The following is a 15,421-nucleotide window of genomic DNA, read 5'->3' as shown; positions in this document are numbered from 1 at the left end:
GTGGTGGGGGCTCATGTGGAGAAACCAATCAATCTATCCCGAGGTTTTGAATTAGTCTCTCTTTTTTCTATCTGGGACAAATTGCAGCGGTTCTGAAATTAGAAATGCTGCTAGGTCAATATTTGATCTACAGACCTTAGCAACCCAAAGAACGTGAGATTAAGACACTACAAAAACAAAACAACATTTAACACCAGGGTTGGATTTTCAAAGTGGATATATTTAAATTTTCTGCTTTGGTAATGTATTCATTAAAACGCACTAATCTGATTCTGTGTTTCCAGCAGGGGGTTTGTTCTCCGTTTGTTGCCGCCTCCTCAAGATTCCATCACTTTTACAGCCAACAGGGCAGTGAAACATTAAGGCCTCACCATCTGATCTTCACGGGCTATGATTATCTCTAAGAACTGCTGTCAAGGGCTGATGTGAACAGCAGCCAGAGGAACATATTTAGATGTCTGTGTCTGACCATTAGGATCTCAGCTGAAAGCACTGTTATTTTTACCCCTGTAGACAGAACATTTGCTGTCAAATCTAGCTCGGCTGTGGGGAACGGTTTGTCCAGAACTGCCATGCATTAAGCCACTGGTACACTTCCTCACTCAGACAAGATAATTGCGATAATGGATCTGTTTGGGACAAGAAAACAAGTTAGACTATTAAGGAAATACACTTATTTGCAAACCATTAGCTTTGGAGATCATTAGCTTAGTTTACAGTAGCTTCGGCTAAATTATTCAACAACCTCATTGTTTCTTCATGATACACTATTCGAGGATCATGAAGAATATATCCCATTCTTTTGTGATTCAGTCCAGAAGGACTACTCGAGTCAAGCCACTGGACATGAAAGCAACCCAGCTGCTCGGCCTTGGACCCCAGCAGAATTAATTACCACTGTTACTCAGCAAAAGCAACACAAGCCATTTTCAGACACAAACATGAAAGTGTTCGGAAAATTGGTTCCTGACATTTTCCATTGTTTGCCTTTCACACGTCAAGAACACAGCAGGAAATTGTCCGGGTCAGACGCGGACAACAACCAGAAATCGGCGTCTAGGTAGAGTACACTGAAGGCAGGACATGACCTGAGAAGGATCCTGTGGACAGCACAGTGTTTTTGTTAACAGCACATCGACACCAGCCTCAACCTAATAGCCAAAAGTTCTCGCATCGTGGCAAGTTTCCCCCAGAGTCTTCTACGTGTAGGATTTCTCTAACTCATGCTGAGAGATTTTTGTCTGTCATGTGTTTGAAACATCATCAATGAGCCAACTACCTCAGTGGACATTTTCTTGCTGAATTCTCACAAGGGCTCATGTCTCGCAGTTTCTGGACATCTGGACAGTAAACAGTGATAAATGATAAATAGCTAGATACATTTTTATACTCCAGATTGTGTCTAGATTAGACAAAAGAACTATGAACACTAAGCTTTTCTTTGTGCAGGTATTTAGATTTGGTTACCCGCGGACAAACGCAGGCTAACTGTTTCCCTCTGCTTCAGGTCTGTATGCTAATCCAAGCTAATGGTCTCCTGGCTCCTGCTTCATTCAAATTGATGTACAGATACAAGAGTGATTTCAATCTTGTCGGCAGGAGAGCAAATATCTGTTTTGTTTATTTCCTAGATTGGTCTTCTGCTGATCTGTTTGTTGCTGAATCCAAATTAAATGGCAGGAATTTTCATGGGACCTTGATTAGCATGAATTAATATGAAAGACTTATGAAAATGAACATCAGCAGTACTGCTCTGTACTGGTGGGAAATAACAAGCCAGAAGAAGTGGCTTTAAAGCTCGAAATAAGTCTGTCATCTGTAGGGATATCATGCAGTCACTGAATGACAGAGAAGGAAGCTAAAATAGTGGTTGTAGTCATTGAAGTGGATTTGAAAATTGGTCACAGCAAATTTAAAGCACAGGAGGAGACAAAACAACAACTGTTGCTTCACTTTTTCAATCTCAGCATCACAATGTGGCCTTGGCGGGATTATATCGGGATTGTGGCAACGCTCTAGATGGGATCACCGTTATCAAGGCTTTTGTGAAATTCACTTTTCCACAGCATCAAGAAAACAAATCGGACCATTTGATTGTCTGAAATGTTCTCACCCCTGTGGTTATCATCTTTTTCATTACTGCAGATTAATTGGAATCTTGCCCTTTAAAAAAATTGCCTCTTCGCATAAGATTAAGGACATTTATCAGATATATTAACTCAAATAGCATCCTACAGAGTCCCCTGAGGGTAAGAAGAGAGACAAAAGTGAAAATTCTTACCCACTATCTTGCAATCATTTTGCACAGTTAACTGTACAAGATGTAATAGCACTGCTGTCACCCCAAAACTAGTGATAGTTGATGATAATAAATTTGTATCTAAATAGGAAACAATCTTCTGGCACATCCACTCAAGCTCTGTCAGGTTGGAGAGCAGTCAGTTTCTCTTGAAAGAGAAACTGCCACTCTGGTTTGGCAGGGTCATTGTCCAGCTGGAGGTTGAAGCTTTGGCCCAGTTTTGCCATCGATCAAATTCTCATTGAGGACATCTCTTTGCTCTGCTTGTTCAGTTTTACCCTCAACCCTGACCCGTCTCCCTGTCTCTGATGCTGCCACCGCCGTGCGCGACTGCTGGAATGGGTTCAGGCAGCTGTTGAGTGATCGCTGGTTTCATCCAAACATGACGCTTAGAACTGAGGCCAAACACTTCAATCCTGGTTTCATCTGACAAGAGTTGTCTTGTTTCCACGCGTTTCACTGAGGACAGGCTTCCATTCGACCATTCTGCCAAAAAGCCCAGTGCTGCTGTGAGTCTTCTGAAAGTTTCCAGTATCTCCATATAGGATCTCTAGAACTCAGCTGGAATGACCATCAGGTTCTCGGTCACCTCTTTAGCCAAGGCCTGTCTTCTTGGATTGCCAAATTTGGCAGGACAGCCAACTCTAGGGGGAGTCCTGGTCGTTCCAAACTTCATGCACCTAAGAATTATAGAGGCCACTTAGGCCACTTGGAAACCTTCAATGCAGCAGGACTTTTTGAGCCCTTTCCCAGATCTGTGTCTTAACACAACCTTTTAAGTAGAAGTGTCTGTTCCCATGGTCAACTCAAGGCCTCAGGACTTCATTCAAAACCACAGAAACATTTCAGTCCTCGTGTCAATGTGTAAATACGGCTGTGAAGGATTTATGAGCAAATCTGTGGGTAAATTGCTGATTTATGAACAGGTTCTCTGGACATGAAGTATCTGCTAACAAAGGACATCTGTAGTGTGAAGGCCAAACTGCAGAGGATGAAAGAATTCTGCTGTCACTCCCCTTAAATTTGCAGATGTGTCTACTTCACTTATATTATCATCACACCAAAAGTGATGGATGCATGATACACAGTTTCAGCAGCTGGTGTTAACATGCACAAACATTATGGCCGGGTTGGCAGGGTGAAAAGAGATCGTATGTCGACTTAAGTTGGGTCGGATCTCAGTTGGGGCCAAATGTTGCTTTCAAATACAATTTGAACAGATGGTTCACAACCGTTCGGTAATACATGTAGAACTTTGCCAGCAATTTCAAGGCTGTCAGCTCTAATCACACTACTTTTACCTGAGGTTCTTTTTACTGGACATTATACAAAAGGTACAAGAGGTTGAGAATTTGCTGGCAGGGGGAATGTGCAGTCTGCAAGAATTACCTCTCAACATAAATCTAATTCTTTTTAAATAGACCTATGGTATGTCCAATGAACCTTATGAAGCAGTGTGCTAATGCATAATGGATTTGCACATGTGCTTGAGTGAAATGCAAGGGCGATGTTCAGTTTAAATATCGGTAAGGACATTTACTACTTTGGCTGGTTGGGCACATTTGTGTGCATATACACTTACATTCTTTTTCTATCTTACACAGATATAAAGATATAATTTGCACCAATTCTTAGAAACTACTAGATCTATGTTATATATGATATCGACTTGTGTGCTGATATCATTCAAAATGTTTCAAGCAATGTTCAAACCCAAATCAATTTTATTCAAGGTAATGAAACTTTAGTACAACTCCCATAATCCCATGCTGCTTCCCGACGTCATCTAACTAAATTTTTTTAAATGTTTTAAACTTTGTTTTCTTATCGAAGCAACAACTGCATTTCATAATTTCCAACTGCCTGTGTATCTTTATCTGCAACCTACGTTTTGCATGACACTCAAATCAGTTCAGCATGTTTTGACTAATTCTCATGCATATTCTCTGTGTTATATTGATCCATACAATACAATTCCATGATGTGAAACAGTTGCGCTGTCAAATACTAGGACTGACTTTCTATTAACACATTTTATGCCTGTTGTCGCAAAGAGTATTTTAAAATGGGAGCAATAATCACACTTTACCTTGCAACTTTGGCCTGAGATTTTAATACTGTATATAAATTATTATATATAAATTATTTATACGATTAATATTAAGGAAATGTATATTAACATTTACTGATATGACATAGGTTGATGTTAAAACAATATGCTCGGTACAAAGAGTTTTCTGTTTGCCACTCTGTTTTTACTTTGATACATCTACGTTGGCTGACACTGTTTTACTGGTTTGTCAGATCACAGTTTTGAATCGTTTGATTCTACAACATTAAAGAATAGACTATACGTAAACCTGGCAACTCCACTATGGCTTTAATGCTCAGACACAAGAATGTTTAAGTTTGTTCAAAATATTGATAACATGTCCCAGATGTCCATAGTGCAGTATGTTCTGATGGTGTGTGTTTGTTTGGGCTTTAAAATATGGATCAAATTGGTCAGCGATTATATGAAAAAAATGAATATTCATCTAACATTCTGTAGTATAAACATGTCAGACTTCAAAAGACGATGGTGAAAGTGAAAGTTGCAAGATGGGTTTTGACTTTCACTCCCTGCCGAGTAGGTTTCAGACCATCTGATGAAACTTGTAGACATTTGTCTTTAATCACCAGCTGGATTTAATGTTTACTCATAATGTCTTATTTGCCTTCAGTGTCATACCGTCTGGTTCGTGCAGTAGTTCACATTATGTGGTGTGTTCCTCCCACCCAAAGAGAGGACAAAATGTTTCTCTATGCTCAGACTTTGATGTGGTGAAATTGCAGGAAGATGGCAGCCAAATAACCTTGACGGGGGGCCCGCTGTGCTTTTAGTTCCATTACCGGTTGATGATAAAATGTACTTCCTCCGAACAGGGATTGCATTTGCAAAAGATGAGATGAAATTTCAAAAATCCTTATGATGAAAAATGGGCCTGGAGTATGAACTGGGTTGCAGCACTACAGCAAATATACAAAGCATGAATTGAATGTGAGCAAAAATATGTTTTGATAAAATGTGATTTAAGCTTAAAAACTTTAATTTCCCAGCATGGTAATAGGACTTTGTGTAATTGGGATTGTTTTCTGTGCCGAGCAACTTGACGCGATGCAGAGAGGAGCCCTTTATTATGATGCCAATATCTGATCACAGCCCCCCAGCCGAATCCATATTGTTTGATATGTGACATGTAACACCAATATGTGGGTAATTACTGTCTCATCTCTGGGCTGCCTCAGATGTGGAGGATTGCGGGGCAGGATGGTTCGGGAGCCTCAGGGGAGGGAAAGAGATGGAGAGGGAGAAAGAGAGAGAGAGAGAGAGAGAGAGAGAGAGAGAGAGAGAGAGAGAGAGAGAGAGAGAGCTCCGGGAACCAAGACAGCTTTTATACGGTGGTTTTGATCAGCCCTCACGCTAGACAGTGCTGAGATGTGTGTGTGTGTGTGTGTGTGTGTGTGTGTTAGAGCATGTATTCATGTGTTTTTGAGAGGATGTGTCAGGAGTGGGCAGTTGAACCCCCCCTCCCCCCAATGTTCAAATTCTCATGTGTGTATGTTTAAGCCACATGTGATGTATGATCTGTTGTTGTTAATGCGAGTGCGAGCACTTACTTGAAGGTGACAGTCTGCGGGTGAGGTGGAGGCACCGTGTTCCTGCTGCCTCGGCACAACCAGGTCACACTCCGGTTACAGACACAAGCACATTAACACTCCAGGTTCAAAGGTTCAGATCGGCCCAGTCGCTGCTCCGAGCCAAGAAGTCAATTTAGAAGGGAGAAGAAAGACTGAGAGAGGGGGGGAACAAAATTGCTTTATATGCTTCAATAAAATGTTGCGGCGCTTTATGAACACAGTTTCATGCAAAGTCTTATTGTATATTATAACAGCGATGGGCAGATTGTTGCCCACGGGAAACATCTTTTCTTATATTTCATCCCCATCTGTTTTTTCCTTGAGTGAATGAGCTCATAATGTTATAGGATACAAAGACATTATTAAAGAGCTGAATAGCTGCCCACACGTAGGTGAAACTCTTCTGGCAGCACAGTTTTCTTCTTTTATCGTTTTTTAAAATGCAGATTTGCTTGCAAGGAAACAAGAAGAAAGCTGGACATGAAATAAAGTCCCTCAGATAACCTTACTTCACCCTTCACAGAACACACACCTCAATCTACTTCAAAATGTTTGCCAGATGGTACCAAGGGACCATTTGTGTGTTCATTTAATAGACAAGCTGAAAATAACACCCCCGTATAAAACAGCTTTATTTTCACAGTAGTTATTCATAGAGCAAAAACCTTTACTTAAATGTATTAATGGATAAATTCATGTACTTTGATGGGGTTACATTTCTTTTAAAGTTGAAAATGACTTAATTATTATTTATTATCTGTCAAACTCCTACAATTTTGTAATTTATTCATTTCTAAAAAGACTTCAATACAAACAAATGTTGGTTGGTAATTTGATAAACTAGTCAAAAAGACCTTCAAATGTAACGGAATACAATATTGTCAATAATGAATAAACGAATTACATTTGTTCATATGTACTTTTTAATTTATTTATATACTTGCTGTACTGTTATTATTTCTCTCTCTCTTTCTTACTTTCTTTCTTTCTTCTATTTTAAGGAATAAAAGGTACCATCGTAAAATCATCAAAAACCATACCAGAAGAAATCATTAATCACTACTCAGTTAAATCGTTATTAATGGATGGATGATTTTTTTTTTTATAGTGGTTGTTGTATAAGAAAGGCCTGTTTTTGAAAAACAAAATACAAAATTAGTATTTAGCTTTCCGGTCTAAGCTAAATACTTAAATATAGAACCAGTGTAAGTTTACAATGCGGACTGAGCACCTTTCCGAAAGCAAACATTATAAAGCCTCATGCAGAAGGACACCATCATAACAGAGAACAGACAGAGACGTCTCATCTTTTGTGTGGGAAACAAACAAACACGGTGGTCAGTCTTTTGTGAAGCTGCTGTAAAGGTCGTCGGGTCGCGGTCTATGCGATCGCTTAGATAACCGGCGTCGTGCTGCGCAGGTCGCACTCTGTTTATGGACCAGAGCCCATTAACACAGCAGGAGCCGAGCTGAGTGCCTGGACACCAGTTGAACATTTCCTGGCTAATTATCTGCCTCAGACGAGGCACTTTCTGCCCCGCCATGGTTTTTAAATATGACTTAAAATGCAGGATTCTTTTTTATTATCACGCCTTCACGCATACAATGATGATTTTTCTGATCTTCATTCTATAAACACAGTAAATCCCTCATCATTACTATTTAAGTGCTTTAACTGTGGAGAGGACCCTGAGACTCAGAGAGATTTAACATGTTACACTGGAAATTTCTCAAGAGTTTCAAGAACTTATTACCAACCCTTCCCTTGATGCTGTTTTAGCTGGCAATCGTATACTATTATTTTTATTCATACAGTTCATTCTATTAAACATTTAGGTCTTTATTGGAAACACAAGATATTAGAGTATTTCATTGGCACATTATGCTCTCTATTGTGTATTCATTCTATTCTTATTGTAATACAAGATCAGATACAGCTCAGCGGACACGAAAGCAACTTTTTCCTCCTTCATCAATGTTCCCTCTGTCATTTTACATCTGTCTGTGGAAATCTGTGAAAGCTTAATACCTTTCATTGGCTGCTGTGGTTTCATTACTTTCTTTAATGGAATGGAATTCTCGAGATTTCCCAATTTTTTGCAAAATTTGAACACAGGAGCAGTAGAAGAACAACAACACACACATGACGCCGTAAGGATTGGGAAAGCAATTAGTGATGTGCTCTACTTCACTAAATCAATGAAGATTTCAAATTGAGGAGAAAATTCTGTTCTTGAGTTGTCGATATTTAAAAAATATATAGACAGCATTTTTCTAGGAAAATAGTTTACGATCAATTACTACATTTAAGTGGGCACTAATGTGGGCACTAAAACATGTGAACCGTTTTTACTGATTATCTTAACCAGAATAATGTCAAATATAGAAAAGCAATAATTAAATTAAGACATATTGAGTATTTTACCTTTGTCCAATTATGTAGACATGTATACCTCGTAATCGCATTATAGCATATTGAAGTTTTCACAGTTTTTTACTACATCGACATACAACAGTTACGAAACTGCTTGACGACATATAGATTCTACCAACAGCTCATGTAAACTCTATCATCAAATAATATCTTATTCTGAATAAGGTCAATAGATGGAATATTGGTGTCCATGTAAACCTAGTCGGTGTCAGAGTTCAGGTTTATATTAATTATGCAGAGACAAGATGTTTTATGTGTGTGAAGTAGTGAAACTGTGATCAGAGTAATAAACGGGATATAAATAGTCGATATAAAAAGATGTGCTACAAAAACATAAAGGGTAATGATTTTCAGATCTTTGACCATCATTTTTAATTAATCATAACTGTTACTATTCATTTATCAATGTCCTTTTTAATGCGACTGCAGTGGTCTGCCAACATTCTGCAACGCAAAGCTATTTCCCTGTAGGATAATAAAATAATTCAACTTAATTCAACTCTGATGGGGACTGATCACATCCACTTTGATATAACTGTTACATTGTAACCACATTAATCCGGTTTTTGGTGCTGAAGTCTTTAAAACTTAATGACTCTCAGTATGTCTCTGTAGCTGTCATCGGGCAGCCCGGTGGTTTGATTCGTCTATGTAGCTCTGAACCTCTGAACTTATTACATCTCTAGTCTACATCATTAGTGCGTTTGCTTTTCAGGATGCAGGCGGAGTGTGTAGTCTTGTCTGCGCGGGACGACAGGGTCAGAGCAACAACAGAATAATGCAGGCCCACTTAAATCCAAAAGATACAGACTGACTTCAGATTAGAGACACCAAGCCCTTTTAAGAAGTAATGTGTCAACTTTTCAATGTGGTGCTGAATAATGTCTTTTTTAAAATTGATATTAAATGTAAAAGGAGAAAACAGCTGTCTGGAGACAGACAATGTTACAACTTCCCAAGCCGCTCATGATTTAGTCATATCCTTTACTTTAATTCATCTGCAGGGTTCAGCTCTATAACCTGGTAGATATTAATAGATGAAGTCATTTGCTCCAAGAGATGGAAATACGGACGACTCATCAGTTACAACTCAGGCCTCTTAAATGGCTGCAGAATGACTAATGACTTTCGTTGCTCTACCTATATCTGCAAATGTGTGTGGGTTTGATCCAAGCCATAGAAAGTATATAAAGATTGATGACATGACGGCTCTCTGCAAAAGTGGAGTCTCAATCGCCCTCTGGTGGCTGGCTGCACGATGGGTCAGAAACCCCACCTCCTCCATGTTAGTAGTAGTAGGACAAGGTCCAAAAAGTCAATGCACACGTCTAATCCTTTTTTCTCAGAGATGGTTTCTGTCATTTTAGTTCTTCTTCACACTGATGTTTACTTAAATTAGTTATTTGATGCTACAAAACACGACTGACTGCGTCTTTCATCCGTGTATCCATCCCCCAATCACTACCGACAGACTGCTTCACCAAATGCTAAAGATATACAGGCTTCGTATCCTGGCGTTTTTTATTCATTTCTGAATAGTGGGAAGAAGTTGAAAGACATTTTCTATCTGTATTTGCAGTCTATGGTTTAATATCTATAAACAGATTTACCCATTTACCCAGTCCAGCACAGACTTAGTTTTTTTTACACATTTATAAATCTGATCACATTCACATAGATTAAGGTACATTAACACATTTACTCCACTTATACCTGTAAATAGCTTTGCTAAAAGAATGACCCCCATATACCTGCCCAACACCAAAGTGTAGAAAAGCACAGTTAGCAACTAGGTAGCGATCAAAGTAGAGCTTTACGTGGCTTCAGGCTACATCCATACTGCTGCATTTGTGTAGTTTGGAAATGATAATGGCCCTGTTTTAGTTTGAAAACTGCTGGGTGTTGTTTTAGTCTAGATGGGTAGGAACAGAGATGTTTGAGAAACAATGATGTAGACACTCACAACCTCTGGCTGATTGGGTCTTTTTGGCAATCTGCAACATTTCCTGTGTCCAGCGGGACATGCTTACTTTACCGACTCGGATTAACATTACTCAAGACGCTCGAGGATGGAGTGAAGACCAGTCCAATAGAAAAGCAGGCAAACACAATAATGCAGTTTCACAGGTGGCTATCATCTTTTTTGTTTGTTGTTTTTGAAACCCTGGCAGGTAACATGAGCTGGATGAAGTAATCACGTCTCAATCTGATCTCATTGTTGACACTGGAGACACATATTAATTCCAGGTGTAATCAGGTTAAAATCATATCTGGATAAAAGATGAATTTTAATGGCAGGTTTAAATTGAGTCAGGGCTAAAGGGAGAGATAATATTTGAGTAGCCCCCCCCTGAGGTTCTTCAGGGGTTGAAACACATACGACTACAAATGAATGCTCAAGTTCAATGAAGATATATTATTGTCATTTATTATAAGTTATTCGGTTTGGCTTTTTGTCCTGCCTCATAGTTGAAAATGAACAAATAAATAGGTTTAAACATTAAGTATAAATATTGATACTGTGACATTGCACATGAGTATGAGCTACGATCTGGGTATTCTTTAAAATTCTTGGTGTATTGTCATTTCAACTGTTCACATCATCTTTGTTTGACAGAATAATAACACTTCACACTGAAGAGAGTGTTAAAAACACAGACAAGAAAAGATGAATAATTTATTGATGCCTAATAAAACTTAATCATTATGAAAAGGCCTTAAAAAGTCTGTAGGAGCACATTTAGTTGCACCCTGTCGCTTCACCATAATTGCTAATTTTTCTAATGGAGATTTGTAAGGTCCCTTCTCAATTACACTTACTGTAGCATTTACCCAAAATGATGAGTCAGCTTTATATTCCCACTGTCAAAGCATTTGCTTCACATGCTTGGACCCTACTAATGGCTGCTTGTGGCTATATTTATTATTAATGTTGTTGGAGAATCAGACGCTCATGGGATCCTTTCAGTCCACATGCCCTTTAAATCTCACTCTTCATCTCACTCGGTTCTCCGCTTGATGTGTCGGCCCCTTTTAACTCTCACTGCTTCTTGCAAATATGAATATTCTACATTTGATTGATATTACATGTCGATTGTACGCCTCATCCTCTCCTTACATGGCCCACTACATCCTCCTGTGGCTCAACCTGCAGAAGCTATACTATCAATCAAATTTTGTTTGTATAGCCCATATTAAATAATCACAATTTGTCTCATATGGCATTAAAAGGTGCGACATCACCTGTCCTTTAACCCTCGACAAGAATAAGAAAAAACCTGGTTCACTTGTATCATTTCATTACATTACAGTTCGTTTAGCTGACGCTTTTATCCAAAGCGACTTCCAATTAGTGCATTCAGCCATGAGGGTACAAACCCAGAACAACAAAAATCTAGCAAGTGCAATTTTCTTCAAGAAATCCAAACTACAAAGTGCTATATGGAAGTGCTACTAAATATAGTGTATTTTGTTTATTTTGTATCCAAGGTTTAGTCAGAAGAGATTTGTCTTTAGCCTGCGACGGAAGATGTGTAGACTTTCTGCTGTCCTGATGTCATTGGGGGGCTCGTTCCACCATTTAGGAGCTAGAACAGCAAAGAGTCGTTCTTTCGTTGAGTGGTTAACTCGCAATGAGGGAGCAACGAGCCGATTAGCAGATGTAGAGCGGAGTGGACCGGCTGGGGTGTAACGTTTGACCATGTCCTGGATGTAGATTGGGCCATATCCGGTAACAGCACGGTACCCAAGTACTTGTGTTTTGAAACGGATATTATATGGAATTATAATTGTGCCAAAAACGATTTTTGGAAATGCAGCACTACAATTATTGACGCAACAAACCAATATCTGTCAAAATTCCGGCAGACGTGACACATCACACCCGGCTGCATTGAAAGGATCTCACCAAACAGGAGCAGGAGGGCCTCACTTACTGTTCTGATTATTAAAGCGCTGTTGATCAAATTTATGAGCCTAATCTCATCTGGACATGCTTGTATTTTTTCATTTACATATGGTTTATAGAGCTGTGAATTCATTTGCATAATAGGAGCTCAAAGTGATATGCTGATGAAAGCAGAAGGGAGTACTTCCAGTAAACTTTTTTTATGAGTTGGTGGTAAAAGATGAGAAGAGCAAATACCCCACGGCACATCTATGTGTGTGGATTGTTGATATTTACCTTACCTCTCACACACACATAAACACAACATGGTGGCAAACATTTTTTGAATTCTTGGATCTGTAGTCGTTTTGACCCCCCATGAACATTCACAGGACGTCGGTCTCTTTCAAAGGCCAAAGAAAACAGAAAGAGTCAATAGACTGTCCATTAACAACAAAATGCAAAACAGAGACAAATAAAACTTAAGACTGACGCTCATGTTTGGCAAATAGACAATTAAGAAATAGTTTTGGCTCAGAGAACTAACATCTGTTGCAAAACAATTCAAACTCAGTTATTCAGTTTAGTATTTTATCATTGCCAATGCCATAAGATGCATTTAATGTGGTGCTGGAGACGCCAACTGCAGTGTTAGCTACCACAAAGGTGGTTTCAGTTCATTGGAAGGTGTCATCATTACAGTGTCACAAAAATAGACTGTAAATAAAGATGGATGACGCCTCTACACTTTCTCCCACTATCCCGAAATGAAGCCAAAACATTCTGCATGCGAACTCCACTCACGATGAAGTTTGAACCTGAGTCGGCGCAGTAGCAATCAGGGATGGAGCCGTGGTAACACTGATACTAGAGGTGGGGGAATTTCTTGATTCTTACTTGCTATGCAGACGTGGGCGACCCTTCATCGATGCAGAGACAGAACACAATCCATTCCTGTTTTCTACTACATCCATGTTTTTAGTGATGTCCAATCTAATCTTACTAATACACATGCTCGAAATATCACTAGTCTCAGCTGGCAAACTTCTGACAATGTTTCACCTTGTTTATTTTGCATCAAATAACTAATTCAGACAAATGAAGACTTGGACATACATTTTGATAAGAACTACATAAAATGACAGAAATCATCTCTTGGGAAAAATGTACAATTTAACTTTTTAGTTTGGTCAAAGTACAATCCACTAACATAGAGGAGACTGGTTTTATGACCGATATTAAAGGCTGCCACCAGGGGGTGATTAAGATGCTTTGACCATGTTGCCCATCTTTATACACAATCTGTGGTGCAAGATCCAATCATGAAACTTTACGGTTGAAGGTGGGTGTTGTCAGCCCCATGAGCACCGAGTATTACTACTAGTAAGTAGTTTTGGGGTAATTTGCCTTAAGTTACATTCGTTGGGACGACTGCCACTGCAGCACAAGCCAATTTAGCGACACAGGATAGCATCTAGCCTAGCTCCTTAGCTTAGCATGGTTCAGGAACAAGTCTTCATTTTGCCCACCTCAGCTCCTCCCAAGGTCCACCTCTTTGTCCACCACTTTTGGATTACTTAGGAACTAGGATGAGACAACTCTTCAGAAACCTATGGTTGACATCACATTGCACAGTTAATAATGATGGGCATCAGGGTTGGTCTCAGGTAGTATAGTCCAACTTCATATACCAGTTAATGTTTGCCATATTTGATGGGTAATTGTAGGTTAATCCTTTTCTAATCAATCAAAGAAGGCTGTATACCTTCAGCAGGTGCCCTTCTCAAGCATGGATCAACTTTATAATTATTGTTATTTAAAGGGCTCTAGTGGGAGGATGCTGTGGTATTTACATCCTCTGTCTTCCACACAGGGGAAAGAGAAGAAGAGGGCGTATGCTTTTCCGATAGCAGAATGAAGGAGCCAGAGTTATAAATGATACTCTCCTCTTGGATGTGTATAATTACAAGCTGCCACAGCTGACAGCGTGCACGAGAGACAAACGAGACCAACACGTTCCCACTACTAAGTCGTCACATACAGATGATCGGTCTGGGCCCCTTTGGCAATGGGTACCCCGTTGGCGTCATCTCTCATAGTGCTGGTTTTCCTTTGATTGTGGTCACATTTTTTTACAAGAAACCATTTATTGTGAATCATAAATTCGTTAATACTGAACTTGCAATGTTTGTGTTATCCATAAAACTGTCCGATCGTACAGGAAACTGGCCGCCCACACTGAGTCCGGTTCTGCCGGCTTGTCCCTTTATGTCTCTTCACAGTCACTGAGTGCTTGCTCAGGACTGTTGGGTTTCTCTATACTATTGTAAGTTCTCAAACTTACTATGTAATTTGCCTTGAGACTGAGTCCGGCACGGGTTCATTTTTGCAAACCCGAACACACAAAGCCTTATAATGGACCCGGTCCATTACCCGGAATAACCCTTAAGTCAAATCCGGACCCACCTGGAACCCTTAACATGTGTCCTGTTACTCGGCCTGTAAGCTATGATTAAAAACACATGCTACTTACACAGTCACTCGCACTGAGTGGGTTATGGCCTCCTTGGTTGTGTTTTTGGAAAAGTATCAATTTCCGCAGCACCTGTACTTTTGCAGGTGACGTCATGCAGCCACCAAAAGCAAATACTTTTTGGCATTCACCACTAGCCATCTTTGTCTTTAAGTGATCCATTCTGGCACAATACAAATCAAATTTTATTGACATTATAAAATTTATTAAACATTATATTTTGACAGTCACAATACTTGTTTACGCTTAGGGGAACCCTCTGGTTTAATTGTATTTAACCAAAAAGAGCAAATATTAACCTCAGTGCTTTTTTTGCTTTAACCACAGAAGGAACACTTGGTGCAAACTCCAGCCTCTGCTGTGACAGTGGTGAGCTTTGTACACCCACTGTTCACCCCAAGCAGCTCCTGGCAACTCAGCTGCTGTTAATAAATGTAGCGTTTCATTCATGCTGTAGCTTGAATGTTGCAAAAAGATACCAAAGGGGCCTTCTATGTGTTAAAAAGTGATGCCGAAGGGTCGCTTACCAAGCGCCCAGATGTGAGAATGTGTTGATGAGGCCTTCGCAAATCAACCAGTCCTTGTTTG

Source organism: Pleuronectes platessa, chromosome 17 (assembly GCF_947347685.1).
Source record: "Pleuronectes platessa chromosome 17, fPlePla1.1, whole genome shotgun sequence".
Classification (NCBI taxonomy): domain Eukaryota; kingdom Metazoa; phylum Chordata; class Actinopteri; order Pleuronectiformes; family Pleuronectidae; genus Pleuronectes; species Pleuronectes platessa.
Note: the sequence above shows the minus strand (reverse complement) of the source record.